This window comes from Eumetopias jubatus, unplaced genomic scaffold (assembly GCF_037043125.1).
Source record: "Eumetopias jubatus isolate StellerSeaLion01/CBP00866 unplaced genomic scaffold, mEumJub1_p1.0 scaffold_5, whole genome shotgun sequence".
Classification (NCBI taxonomy): Eukaryota; Metazoa; Chordata; class Mammalia; order Carnivora; family Otariidae; genus Eumetopias; species Eumetopias jubatus.
This window is the reverse complement of record NW_028274811.1, coordinates 105,089,481-105,103,209: the sequence shown is the minus strand read 5'-3', so window position 1 is coordinate 105,103,209 and position 13,729 is coordinate 105,089,481.

Sequence of the window (13,729 nt, the reverse complement as noted above, 5' to 3'; positions counted from 1 at the left end):
CAAACATCACCACAATGTATTTTACACCATTTTTTAAAAAAGATTTTATTTATTTGAGAGAGAGAGAATGAAAGAGAGAGAGAGCCCAAGCATGGGGTGGGGGCAGGCAGAGGGAGAAGAAGACCCCCTCTGAGCAGGGGGCCCGATGTGGGGCTGGATCCCAGGACCCTGGGATCATGGCCTGAACCAAAAGGCAGATGCTTAACCAACTGAGCCACTCGGGTGCCCCGATTTTACAACATTTTTTATCACCCCCAAAAGAAATCTCCTGCCACTAAGAGTTGCTTCCCATTTCCCCCTAACCGCTCTCCACCTCCAGGCTTAGGCAATCACCGATTTACTTTGTGGCTCTATTCCGTCTCCTATTGTGGACATTTCATACAGATGGAATTATACAATCTGTGGTCTTTTTTGTCTAACTTCTATTACTTATCATAATGTTTTTAATGTCCATTCAGGCTGTACTAGGCATCAGTATTTTGTTCTTTCTTAGTGTCAATAATATTTCATTATATGGATATGCCATATTTTGTTTTTCCATTCGTCAGTTCATGGACATCTGCGTTGGTTCCCCTGTTTGGCTATCATGAATAATGCTTCTATGAGCATTCACATACATACATACGTTCGCATGTGGATATATGTTTTCATCTCTTGGGTAGATACCTAGAAGTGGAATTTCTGGGTCATACTGTAACAGTATACTCCACATGTTGTGGCAACCATCACCTTTGATCTAACATTAACTACTACACATTCTTTAAGCCTCAACAAAAGTGTAATTTCCTCACAAATGAATTCCTATCCCTCCATTCCCTGTCGAGTTGAGTGCTTTAGTTACATACGTCTCATAACTTAATATATCTTTTCTTTCATTGTCTTATCCTACCAGGCTGTTATGTTTTATATTCATAATAATTGGATATATGCCTGTCTCTCCTGCTAGACTGTATGTTAGATGGCTCTTTAGCTCATCACTTTATCCCTAGAACGCACGCTAAGTCACTGTCGTAGCCTGAAAGATGGTTCCCAATAATCCTACCTCCTGGTGTTCATGTTCTGTTGTAATACCTTCCCTTTGAGTATGGACTTGACTTAGTAGTTTGTTTCTTAGAATAAGGAGGAACTGACAGTATTTTAGTTGAAGAACTAAATCTGGTTACTTTCTCTCTCTGTATGATCATTTGCTCTGGGGGAAGCCAGTGTTTGCCTCATGAAAGCCCTATATAGAGGCCCAGTAGTTTTGCCTATAGCCATACGACTATTTCATATTGGAAACAGGTCCACCAGTACCAGTCAAGCCTTCAGATGATCGTAACCCTAGTACATGTCTTAGAACAACCTCCTTAAGGATCCTGAGCCAAAACCACCCAGATAATTCTTTGAATTCCTGGCCCATTGGAAGTATTGGATAATAAATATTTGTTGTTTTAAGCTATGGAATTTAGAGGATAGTTTGTTACACAGCTATAAAAAAAATGAGTATAGTTATACTGCCTGTAACATAAAAAGAGCTCAATAAATGAGAACAAATAAATAAACAAATAAATGAATGAAAGAGTAAAGAGATGAAAACTTAAGGTTTCTAAAAAATAAAGACATTAAGATATTCCAGATGTAATGTTCTGAATCTGAACTCATCATCTTCCCCCCATAAACCTGTTCTTTCTCCTGTGTTCCCCATCTTACTGAGAGCTGTCACCATCTCTCTGGAGTCCAAGGGAGCAACCTGGGCAACATCCTCAACTCTTACCCTCTCTCTGCCCCTTACTTCATCCATGTGCAGTCCCTCTCATCTCTTTCCTGGGTTATACCCTTGTCCCTGACTCTCCTCCCTCTGCTTCTATATTAGTGCTGCAGTGACCCTTTAAAAATAAGCTACCTTGTTCATGACCCTGGTTAACAACCAAACCAATAAACCCTGTTTACCAGGTCCTTCATAATTCATTCTGTGCTTTTCTCTGTAACTTCCATATTTCATCACCCTCCATTTGGATCAAATAAGCTTCCTCTTTTCCTGGAGCCCATCATGACTTTCCATATGTTGTTCTCTTTACTAGAACACTGTTCTCTCCTTTATCCTTTAAAATGGCTAACTCCCACTCTCCCAATAAAAAAAAAAAAAAAGAACTATATTAAAAGCTGCATTTATTGAACACTTCCTAGATTTAACTGTTTATATCAGAATCTCTTGTAATGGCCACATCACCCCTAAATGGTACACATGCTGGCCTGCATCTTACTGGTGAGGAAATGGCAGACCAAAGAAGCTAGGAGTAAGAACAGATCTATGTGACACCAAGTCAGGAAAATAAAAAATCATGTCATGTCACCACCTGGCATAGCAGAAGATTTCCTCACCCATCCAAGGGAAACCCCAGGGCCTGAAGCAAGGTGAAGACTCAACCACATAAAACCACGCCATTTCATTTTCACGTGTTTTTTGTTGTTGTTGTTGTTGTTTAAGTATTAATTTATTTTTGAAAATTTTTTGAGGTGAAATTCATATAATATAAAATTGACCACTTTAAGGCATACAATTCGATGGGATTTAGTACATTTACAACATTGTACAACCATCACTTCCATCACCAAAATATATTATTTTCGACCTTGATTGCAGAGAGTTGAGTTAGTCACACTTCTCAGTTCATGACACATTAATATCATCAGGGCAAGGCTCTTTCTTTAAATCACTTATTTATGATTCCCTTTTATTCCCTATCGTGGGAGCTCTGCCCCCAACCAGGCTAACATGTCTTATATCTATCTTATTGTTTACCATGCTTTGTTTTATAAAATCCTCATGCACTTTCCTGTTTTATAAAATCCTCATGCACTTTCCAACTCTGATCTTCAATTTTTCCTCAAGATTAAGAAAACAACAGGGATGTACAATTCATCTGTCATTAAGGAAAAAGCTTTGTTTTTGTAGAAAAAGTGCTAAATAAATAGTCAAGAATCCTTTGTTCGAAACCAGAGTTCCACAAACTATGGCCCGAGGGCCAAACCCAGCCCTCAGCTTGATCTGTAAATAAAGTTTAGTGGAACACAGCCATGTTTATGTGTTTATGCATTGTCTGTGGCTGTTTTCTCCTTACAATGGCCAAGTTGAGTACTTGTGAAGAGACTGCATGTCCACAAAGACTGAAATATATTTATCATCTTGCCCTTTACAGAAAAGAGTTGCCAAGTTCTGCTCAAAACCATAATCTGTCACCTAGAACTCTTTGATCATTAGGCAAATATTTTCATCTCCTGGGCCTTAATGTCTAGTCCTTAAAATTGAGGCCATGATAACGAAAACTATAGTTTTCAGTCCTCTTTTTAAATTTTCTTTTTTACTTTCTTCTTCTCTGTCCCATACAGTAGGATACATATTGTCAAACAAAATATGTATGAGAAAACCCAGTGTGGATAATACAACAGTGAAATTTCTCTGGTAGAAGCAGAGTCCTACCTGATGGGTCTTCCCCTCTTCTATCTTTCCATTAGCCTCTGAGATGCCATATTGCTATGTGAGGGCAACCCACCTCTTAGGTACATCCAGGGCCAATCCCTTCCGTGGCATGCTGCTGTGTTATGGTGGAATGGAAAACGATGGATTTAGGAGTTAAATTCCAACTTTGACATTTGGTGTGTGGCTTGGGCCAGTCACTTTAACCTCTCTGAGCCTTGGTGTCCTCATCTGTATGGGAAAATAGAGATAAATAATCCTGATATCATGCTGGTTGTGAGACTCTAAGATAATATTTCTAAAATACCTGGCACAGGAATCCACACTCTGGGAATGGGAGCTACAAAGCATAAAAAATAATATTCATGAGAGAGAAGCCATGTGTTGCTCTTTGTGTGTGTGTTGGCCCCGGGTCCCCATTTAGAGTATAAGTTCCTTGAGTTTAGTGATCATTTGAATCTTTGCTTTTTTGAATATTGCCACTGAGACGGGAGACATCAGCCTTATTATTTGGATGAAGGCTTATTACTTATGTGCTTTGACTCAAGGACACTGCTCAGTATATATCCCTGTCTCAGAATGATGTTCACAGTACCTGGCTGAGTGCTTGACTTCTACCATCAGTGGTCGGCAGGCTCTGGGCTAAGACAGTGTATCTTTAGCCACATAATGTCCCAGAGAAGAATGGTATATCAGGCCATTGTTTTCCACAGGGGTTTAGCTCAAATTAATAAATTTTTCAAGTTTAAGTTATTGAAGGAAAGAGACATAAATAAGGCTTAGGAAAGGCCCACAATATGTGTAACCAATTCTGAAAATACACAGCAGTGAATAGCATGGGCCCTGGGAGGACAGTAGAAAGGGCTCTTTATAAGGAGTCATCCTGAGTTGAGTCAACCCCCACGTCATACAGACTGTGTGGCTGTCCCCTCACCTCTCCGAGCTTCAGTTTGCTTATAGGAAATAAGGCTGAGAATTCTGACTGACCTCCCAGGGTCATTGTGAGCATTAATGCCTGATCCAATTCCTGGCAGATGGTGGGCACTCCATCAAATCTTCCTGTAGGAATTGGCACAGTGTCACAATCAATACAATGAGAGCACTTTGAACATCAAAAATTGTCGTGTAACATTGAAACTGTTCCTTGGTGGAATGCCACAATAAGAAGCATCAATAAACTAAGGGTCCCCTTGAGGGTGCTGGGCACCCTGGGAGTGCTGAAAGGGGGGAAAACGCTGAGGACAGGTAAGGACACATCGACAAAGATGAAATAAAGACCTGGCTCCTAGGAAAATCTGGTTCCGACGATGGACCCTGAGCAGGAATGACCAGTGGTTTAATCCAAGTCAGAATTGCGCTAAATCAAGTCAGACGGGCACAGAGTCAAAAGTAATAACCATCACCAGAGCACACAACAGGCACTAACCATGAGCCAAGAAGTGTGCTGAGCATTCCATACATACTGTCATTTAATCTTTTTACAACGACAATGTGATTTAGGCGCTTAGCCTAATTGACGGTAATGACGGCTTCCCGCGCAGTGAGATTGGGGCGATAGAACCGGATGCGGGGCGCGGGGGAGCGCTGTGGGTCGGAAACCTGCGAGCCCTGTCTGTAACGGGGGTGGTAAGAGCCATGTGCCTCCCTCGCCTTCTTGTCCTCTGCCACGGCAAACCTGAAAGACACAGATGGACAGGGCACTGTCAGCAGAGGGCAAGGTCCCAGATCCCTGAGTTGCCTGATAGAGAAGAAATCCCTCCCCACGCCTGAGCTAGAAATAAACTTTTATGATGCTAACCCACTGAGCTCTTGAGGTTTATTTTTCACTGGAGCAGAGCTTGATTCATCCTGACCAAAGCAACAGCCAACGCTTATTGAACACTTGCTACTAAGGACTTTACACATATTTTTAACTTCATTTCATCCTCACAGTGGATCTCCTATTTGCATTTTATAGACAGTGAAAGCAGTATATTATCTGAGAATACAGTGAGGACGTGGCAGACCCTGAATTTGAACCCAGGCATTCTGATGCTAGAGCTGCCTTCTCCATCACTGCACTTAGCTGCTTCCCTACAGAAGGAAAGGATAGTTGAGAAGTTAAGGAACTTGCCCAAGAACTCAGAAATGGCAGCACCCTGACTCAAACCCAGGGCTGTCTGGTTTCACATTCTGTGAAAGTTGGCTCTCGTCTTTGCACTCCGGCTTTGCAGTCTGGGTCCGGGTTGATCCAGAGCGAGCCCTCTCTGGCTTTCCCTGGCTTTTCCACTCACTTTCCAGCATGTGGGATGTGAAAATGCTTTGTGCAGTGTGAAGGGCCGTGCAGACCTGATGGGTGGCACTTGCTGCCACTGTATGGGTGTGGCAGGGGCAGGGGCCATCTGGCTCGCCTTGCACTCAAATCCCTGTTAACACAAGAAGCTGCGGATGCTCTGGCCTCACAAGGACACAGCCCTTTCTCTGGGCAGCGTTTCCCACCACCACGAAGTTTCTCTGTGCAGGGCTTATGGAGCTCAGCAGCACCAGCATGGGCACTCCCTGGAGAGGCCATGAGTTCTGCTATCGACAAGCATATTGACTTTCAAAACCACAGTGTTGGAGCCTCGGGGCACTCTTTGACTCATATTTCCTTTTTCAGTCTATAATGCCACAGAGGTTCAGAGAGACAACCAGAAAGTCAGGCCCAGCCCTACCTGACTGGGTAACGAGGAGTGGACTGTGGCTTGAAGGGAAAGAAATGATAACACTAGCTAACAATCGGGGGCACGTGTGCCAGGCAGTGTGGAAATAATGTCATGGAATTCTCACAGTAATACTGAGAGAGGGCTTTTATCTGATCGTACAGGATGGAATATTGAGATTCAGAGAGATCTTGTGACCTACCCAAAGTCATACATCTAGGAGTTGGAAAATTATATTGGGTTCCTCTGGAACCAGGCATCTCAATTTGCTTGGCTCTTTCAATGTTGATTTGCCTTATAAATGCTTTTCTATGTGGGTTCACTTGACAGTTTTGCTATAATAAATAGTCCATTGGGGTTCTCACCTTGCAAAAAGCATTTGTAAATGTTAATTTATTTGATCCTCACAAAAACCTTGTGAGGAAGGGAGGATGTATCTATTTCCTAGTCAAGGACACTTGGACACAGAGAGGTAAGCATCTCACCCAAGGTTACACGGTGAGCAGCAGAAGAAGGACCTAAAATTTAGATGTTCTGACACCTGATCAGATGTCTTCCCATAACCCCACTGCCTCTTCTCCAAAGTCCGAGATTAGAAAGTGGCCAAGAGTATAGGCCTAGATATGGGGCCATCTTGGATTTGAGTCCTGGCTCAGAGCTCAAGAGCTGTATGGACCTGTACTATATTAAAGTCTTTCTGAGTCCAGGTTTCTTTAGCAATAAAGTAAGAAGAATAATAGTAATACCCACCTCATGGTTATTATGAGGATTCAGTGTAAGTCCAAGTCAGTGTTCGATGGATGGAAGCTATTATTTTTCGTATGCTATAAAATCTCTTCATCTGAATGTTGCCGTCTGAGAAAGATCACATTGAAAAAATCCATCATGACTATGATAGAGCCTGAGACTCCTACCAGCTCATGTGTGTTTCATACTCTGAGATTTCCAGGGAACCTGACTTTGCCAATTTTGTGGATTCCATGGAAAATCATGTCATCCTGTTCTCTGGCTTCTGGCCCTTTAGGAGGAGAGGTTGGGGTTGGGCTGAATTAAAGACCCTACCTACGGACGGATGGCTTTACCGTCTACACAAGCTTGGTTGCTACTGCCCCTTTCAGCGGCTTCAGCTGCTTTCCGGATAACAGTGTTATTCTGTTTGGTCTTCTGGGAGTCCCACCAGCATCATTAATCAGAGCACCACGTTGCTTACTCGTACTGAAGTATCCTCACCGCCTCATCAATCATAAAAGCAGCAAAGGGTGTGCTTTGGATTTCTAAGGAAAGCTCCAGACAGCAACCAAAAGAAAAAAAAAAAAATGTGAGGGGGAGGGGGAGCTTAATTATCAGCTGGTCCTCAGCCCATCACTCACGCTGGAAATGTCTTTACAGCTTTATTTGGGTTGTGTCTCTTTTTAAATCCTAGTAAACAGCCGTTAAGCTAAAAACCCTCATTGCTCGGCACAGGGAGCCCCACTGGTTTTCAAGCTATTATTTTAATAAGGCCTATTTTACAATTAAGGCACCATGGGCTTTAAATTACATATAAAATAAAATGTGGAAATTGAAGCATTAAGTGTGTGACTGCCGTTAGAGAAACAACAGCCGCTCTTTGTGGTAAAAGGCTGTCTGGTGTAAAAGGAATAGAACAGAAGGCTGGGGTTATGTACCACCATGATAATTAAAAAAAATATATATACACATACACACCATGAGAAAGGTCTGTTCCGTCTTCTCCAGGGAGGATTTGGGGTCTTGACTAAATGGAGCTGCATAATAATAATAGCTATGACTATTATTAATAAGAGCAACTCACATTTTTTTGAGCATTTTGCTATGTGCCAGGCACCAGCTAAGAAATGTCTCCTGCCCAGTGTGGTCATCACACCAAGTGTAATGGGGGAGGTGAGGGTTATAATTCTTATCCCCATGACCAAGAAGGACCTGGAGGCTTGGAGAGGAAGTCATCTCAGTGCTGAAGCCTCAGTGCAGGCAAGGGACAGAGCTAAGACCCAAACCCGCATCCCTGAGGAGGTGGTGTTGAAGGTCAAGCAGAGGAGTGAGCAAGGAGGAGCTGAGATGTGTGAGATGAAGCACAGTCTATGCTGTAGCCCAGTGAAGGGGATGCATTTAGTGACTTCAAAGAACTGAAGGGAGACCAGTGAGGTTGGAGGGTGGTGAGAGAGAAAGAGAGAGTGGCAGAGAGAGGGAGGGAGGGAGAGAGAGAGAATGGAATAAGACACTAGGATAAGGAGGCAAGCAAGGGTCGGCCTGATCATGGCTGCAACAATAAACAGGCTTTCTCTTCTAAGTCTTGGGAGAACTTCAGGCAAGCAAGCCCATGCTCCAGTTGTAAATAGATTACTTGGGCTGCTAGTGAGAATGGATTAGAAGTGGGCAAAAAGGAAAGTAAGAAGACTAGTCAGGAGATTGTCCCACTGGCCCAGGTGGCCTGAAAGAGGTGGCAGTGGACGTGGAGACTGGAGGGATTCCAGTGGAAACAGCAGGATTGCTGTCAACCACCCATCTCTCATCTGACTCCATGTTGTATTATGGTCTGGTCCTTGCCCTCCCAGGGGAGGGTCTAGCCACTCCCTCCAGCAAAACTCCATGTTCTAAACCAGTCTGCCCCTCCCTTCTTGGAGTATCCACTGGTTTCTTAAAGAGCTTTGCCGGTCTTGCCAGCTACCAACCCCTCCCTCTTTTAAAAAAATAAACACTCACACATACTCACATGTTGGTTTTTTTGTTGTTGTTGCTTTTTTTTTTTTCTTTAAGATTTTATCTTACTTATTTGAGAGAGAGAGAGTGCATGGGTAGGGGGAGGAACAGAGGGAGAAGGGGAGGGGAAGCAGACTCCCCACTAAAGGTGAGGCCATGAGGGGCTTGACCTCAAGACCCTAAGATCATGACCTGAACTTTTTTTTTTTAAAAGATTTTATTTATTTATTTTGACAGAGAGACAGCCAGAGAGGGAACACAAGCAGGGAGAGTGGGAGAGGGAGAAGCAGACTTCCTGCTGAGCAGGGAGCCCGACGTGGGGCTCGATCCCAGCACCCTGAGATCATGACCTGAGCTGAGGGCAGACGCTTAACGACTGAGCCACCCAGGTGCCCCCCCCAACACACACACGTTTTTAAGCTACCATCCACTCCCACCACCCTCTCTATGGTTGGCATTTAAGTCCAGGGTATTCAAAAAGGGTTAGAGGGTTATTCTACGTGTAAATGAACCACAGGCAAATCTGACCTGCTTGCCTCTGTGGGCAACTGTCAGCAGAGGTTGATGCACTCATTTGTCACTCATTTGCCTTTACAAAGCATCACAGTCCCACAGGCCTTTACAAAATAGCACTGAGGGATGGACAGTGCATCTGCCCCAGTGGCCAACGATACTCTGGTGGCAAGCCTTCATCCTTCCTCAGAAGATTAACCTCCTCTCCAAGGAACAGAGGGCGTGACCGGCTGTGTCATAGACTTGGAAGCTTTTCACTTCTTGTCCACAAAATCCAGCTCCTGGGTGGTACTGAGTCAAATTCATTAACATCTGACAGCTGTTCAGTGGCTTAGGGAAAATGACTTGCAGCTTCATGGTTTGATTCCCAGTTTGGCCCTTTCACAGCTAGAAGCTTCCTTGACAACCAGGACAGAGATCCTGGGATGGGGTGAAGGACCTTCTGAAAGGAGTGGCTCCTTTGAACTCTGCTTGCATTTCAGTATTAACAGGAAAGATTCAGAGGCCAACACTGACAGGGTGGAGCTTAGAACCTTGCAAAAATGCAGTGTGTAGGGCTCTGTCTCCTAATGCCCTGCAAGTATATTGGGAAGGCTCTAAGCAGAGAGATCTACTGACTTGTTTGTCAGGCCCACCTATGTAAAATCTTCCATTTGCAAAAAATGACTCTCTCACCCCCTCAATCCACATGCTTCTTGCGGGAGAAACCGTATTTTTGCAATGGGCTTTCTGTGCTGGCTTCAGCTAATAGAAGACTCCCTCCCCTAGGAAAGTAGAATTAAGATGAAGGTCTCAGTGGAGCTGGTTTCTTGAACAAAGGAAATAGAATCCTACCAGCTGGGGAACGTCAGGTTTTCCTCCAGGTAGTGTTAGGTAAATGAGTGCCACCTACCACAATAGACAAACCCCAAATCTCAGTGGTTTTACACTGGAAGAGTGTATTTCTCATTCACACATGTAGGAAGGCTACACGAACACATGGCCTCCAGGTTGTCGTGGCAGGAGGAGAGAGAACTGGAGGATCACAAGGGATGTTTTTAAGGGTCAGGTCTTACATCATTACCATTTGCATTCCCCTAGCCTGGATGAAATAAGATGATGCAAGCATAACTACAAGAGAGGCAGGGAAATGGAGTCTCTCTGCACTCCAAAGAAGAAGAAATGTTGCAGTGATTACATAGTATTGCTTCGCCACATAGGTGAACCTGAAAACAAGGAAAGCCAGTCCCCAAAGAAAGGGGGGAATGAAGTAGGCATATGCTACAAACAGCCTTGTTATAAGGAAACTCCAGTGTGTCCTGAGGTATTTCAAGGGGTCTCTGCACTTACTACAAAGAGTAGCATACAAATACAGACTTTAGCATCCAGGGCACAAAAACACTTTAAAAGACTTGAAGATGACATGGCTCAAGGTCGAGCCGAACTCCTCCCAGTGATAAAAAGGTAAAGGTCTATACATTTCGAGCTCTAGGCTTCTAACCACAAATGACCTGGGGGACACAGGTGTCTGGTGCTGTGGAAGTCTGTTGGCTCACGTTTAAAAAGATAAAGCTTTTCATACCGCCAACTGAGAGCTTACCCTTCAAGGGAGTCAGGGTTTATTTATTTATTTATTTATTTATTTATTTATTTATTTAGTGAAAGAGCACACTGTTTTCTTGCAAAGGTCAATTCTTTTGCATTTCAGACAGAGGGCTGTAAAGCAAGGAGGAAGCCTGACTCCAAGAAAAGAGCGAAGGAAGCAAATGCACCATCAAAATCTGGACGGTGCAGATGGAGTGAGTAGCAACCTTGGTGCTGGTGTCATGGGTGTCAGGAGAACCTCACAGGCTCCTATGGCTCATCCCTGAAACCCCATCCTAAGCACTTCATTTATTGCCATGGCTTCCTTCTAAGTCTTCCTAACCTCATCATCTTGCCCTCAACATTTCAAAGCTAGTGATTCCTGTCAAATTCCCCAGACTCACTCCAATCTGTTTCTTTCTGTCCTGCTGTATCCCTCTGTCAGCTCAGTTTGTCCTTGGCCTCCTCTTCCTCAAGGAAAATTCCACTCACCTTCCTTCAGCCCTCTTCAAAGCCATCCCTGTGCAGCCAAAGATGATCACCCTTCTTCTGTGGCACCATCACCTTTACCATTGCTCTATCTTGCATTTATTTCCTTCTCAGTCAGCCTCCCCTGGCCCTGTCCAAATCCCTAAACTTGAGCCTGGGCACTCCTTGAAGACAGGCTTTTTATCTTACTTGTATTTCACCTGCTATGAAGTCACCTGTTGTCTGACCCATATGAACAAGCAAATAAATGAGTGAAGGAATGAATCTGTAAAAAGAGTTACCTCTAGGAAGGATAACCAATCAAGTTTTAGCAAATATGTAAGTGAGCGCTAATCAACTGATTTGAGCTCTAGGGTGAACGAGGACAGTTTTTGTTACTGCTACTAGAGATTTTTTTTTTTTTTTTCCCTCTCTGGCTTCACCCCGTGGAGCACTCAGGTTTTCAGTCCTCCTCTGGCCTTTGAAAGTCCACTTACTTCAAATTGGAAGTTTTCTGCTCTACCTTGCAATACAGTTTCTTCTGTCTCTTGCTCCCATACTTGTACATACAAACTCATTGATATATTTAATAGTATTAGAACATTAGAACCACTGGGGAATGGACCAGGCTTATCATGGCCATCAGTATCCCCAGTGCCTAGAACAGTACCTGACACATAGTAGTTTCTCAGTAAATGCTTGCTGAATTAATGAGAGAACCAACAGAGCAATTCATATGTGAAAAAAATTAAGTCCTTCCCATTAATATGCTATTAATTTCTTGGAAAGTAGTCTGGGTTTTTAGATAATATTTTCCCCTGTGCCCTGTTACAGTAGGGTGATAAATTGGTTTTACTTCACTTAAAACCCTGATCAGTTGGAACACTATTGATAAGAATTCAAATTTGGTTCAGTGGAAGAGGACCATGATTGATTAGTGATGCCTGTCTTGGAAAAAGGAGAAGAAAGTGGTGATGCATCTTTCATCCCCAAACTAGAGAAATTCCAGGGTAATACATAAATAATACTTGATCATGTAGTCCAAGCTGGAGACATCTGTACGAGAAAGAAATTAGGGCTGGAATGATCGGAATGTCTATAGTTCCCAGGTAACTTGAATTTGAAAAAAAATTGGTAAGAAGTTTTAAAAGAAATTAGTTAAAAAGTTTCAGTTGTATAAATAAATCAATTTTAATTGTCAAAGCATCAAAATATGAAACTGTAAAAACTATTCATCCAATCGGGTAATACATAGACTGAAGCAAGTGTTTGGGTGTCTTGGAACAAGTCACCTTGAGATTCTCTGTGGTATTCATTAGTGCCATTCATTAGGTATTTCTAATATGTCTTTTGCTAAGCATATGATAGGATTGCATTTTCTCTGACTTCTTTAAGTTGGGTGTGGTCATAAAACACATTAGCCAATGAAATGTGAGTGGAGCTGATATGGGCCTCCTTTAAGCAAAAACCTTTAAGGGCTAGTGTATGGTTTGCTCTTCCATCTCCTTCCAGAGCAACTAGCAAAGCTCGGAGATGGTAGGGCCTTCATCAGTCTGAATCCCTGACTGAGGACAGCATGGAGCAGAGCAAAGGCTCCAGCTGCTCTGCTGTGGACGTAGAGCATAAAACAAGAAAGAAACCTTTGTTAACCTTTTTAAGCCACTGAAATTAGGTATTTGTTAATTGCTACAATATAACTATGTCTGTCCTGACAGATACATTTTCCAAATTGGGAATTTGCAATATGTCATAGCACAAGGTAGAGATAAGACTAGTCGGTAAGGACCAGTTACTTGGCTAAGCATCCCCTTCTCTAAACTGTGGCTTCTGTTCATCTGAAATATTTAGGAAAAGAATCAATAGAGGGAGAAATGAAAGCTCTACCTCCCACTGCTCCCCGTCATGAACCTTGTGCTCCAGCCGAACAAAGCAATGCACTGTTCTTTATAATCACCCCCAGGCTTTCTCATTTCATGCCTTTGTTCCCACTGTCCTCTCTCCTTAGAAAACCTTTCTATCACCTTGTATCCAAGTCACTCCTGTCTCCCAAGGACCAGCCACAGTGCTGACTCCTCCAAATGTATCTTCCCACACACTAGGAGTGATGTCTCCCTCTTCTGAACTCACAGAGTACTTTACCATTTTCTCTCTTATTATGCATTTCATTGTCTACCATAAAGGTTTATTGGTGATTATATAAAAGACTAGAGGGAGGGAGAAGAAAGGGAAAAGAGAAAGAGAAGGAGGCAAATTCAGGAAATTATGGGTGCCAAGGTAGAAGAAACATTTTCAAATTTAGGGAATTGGTCTTTGCGCCTCTATTTTATAT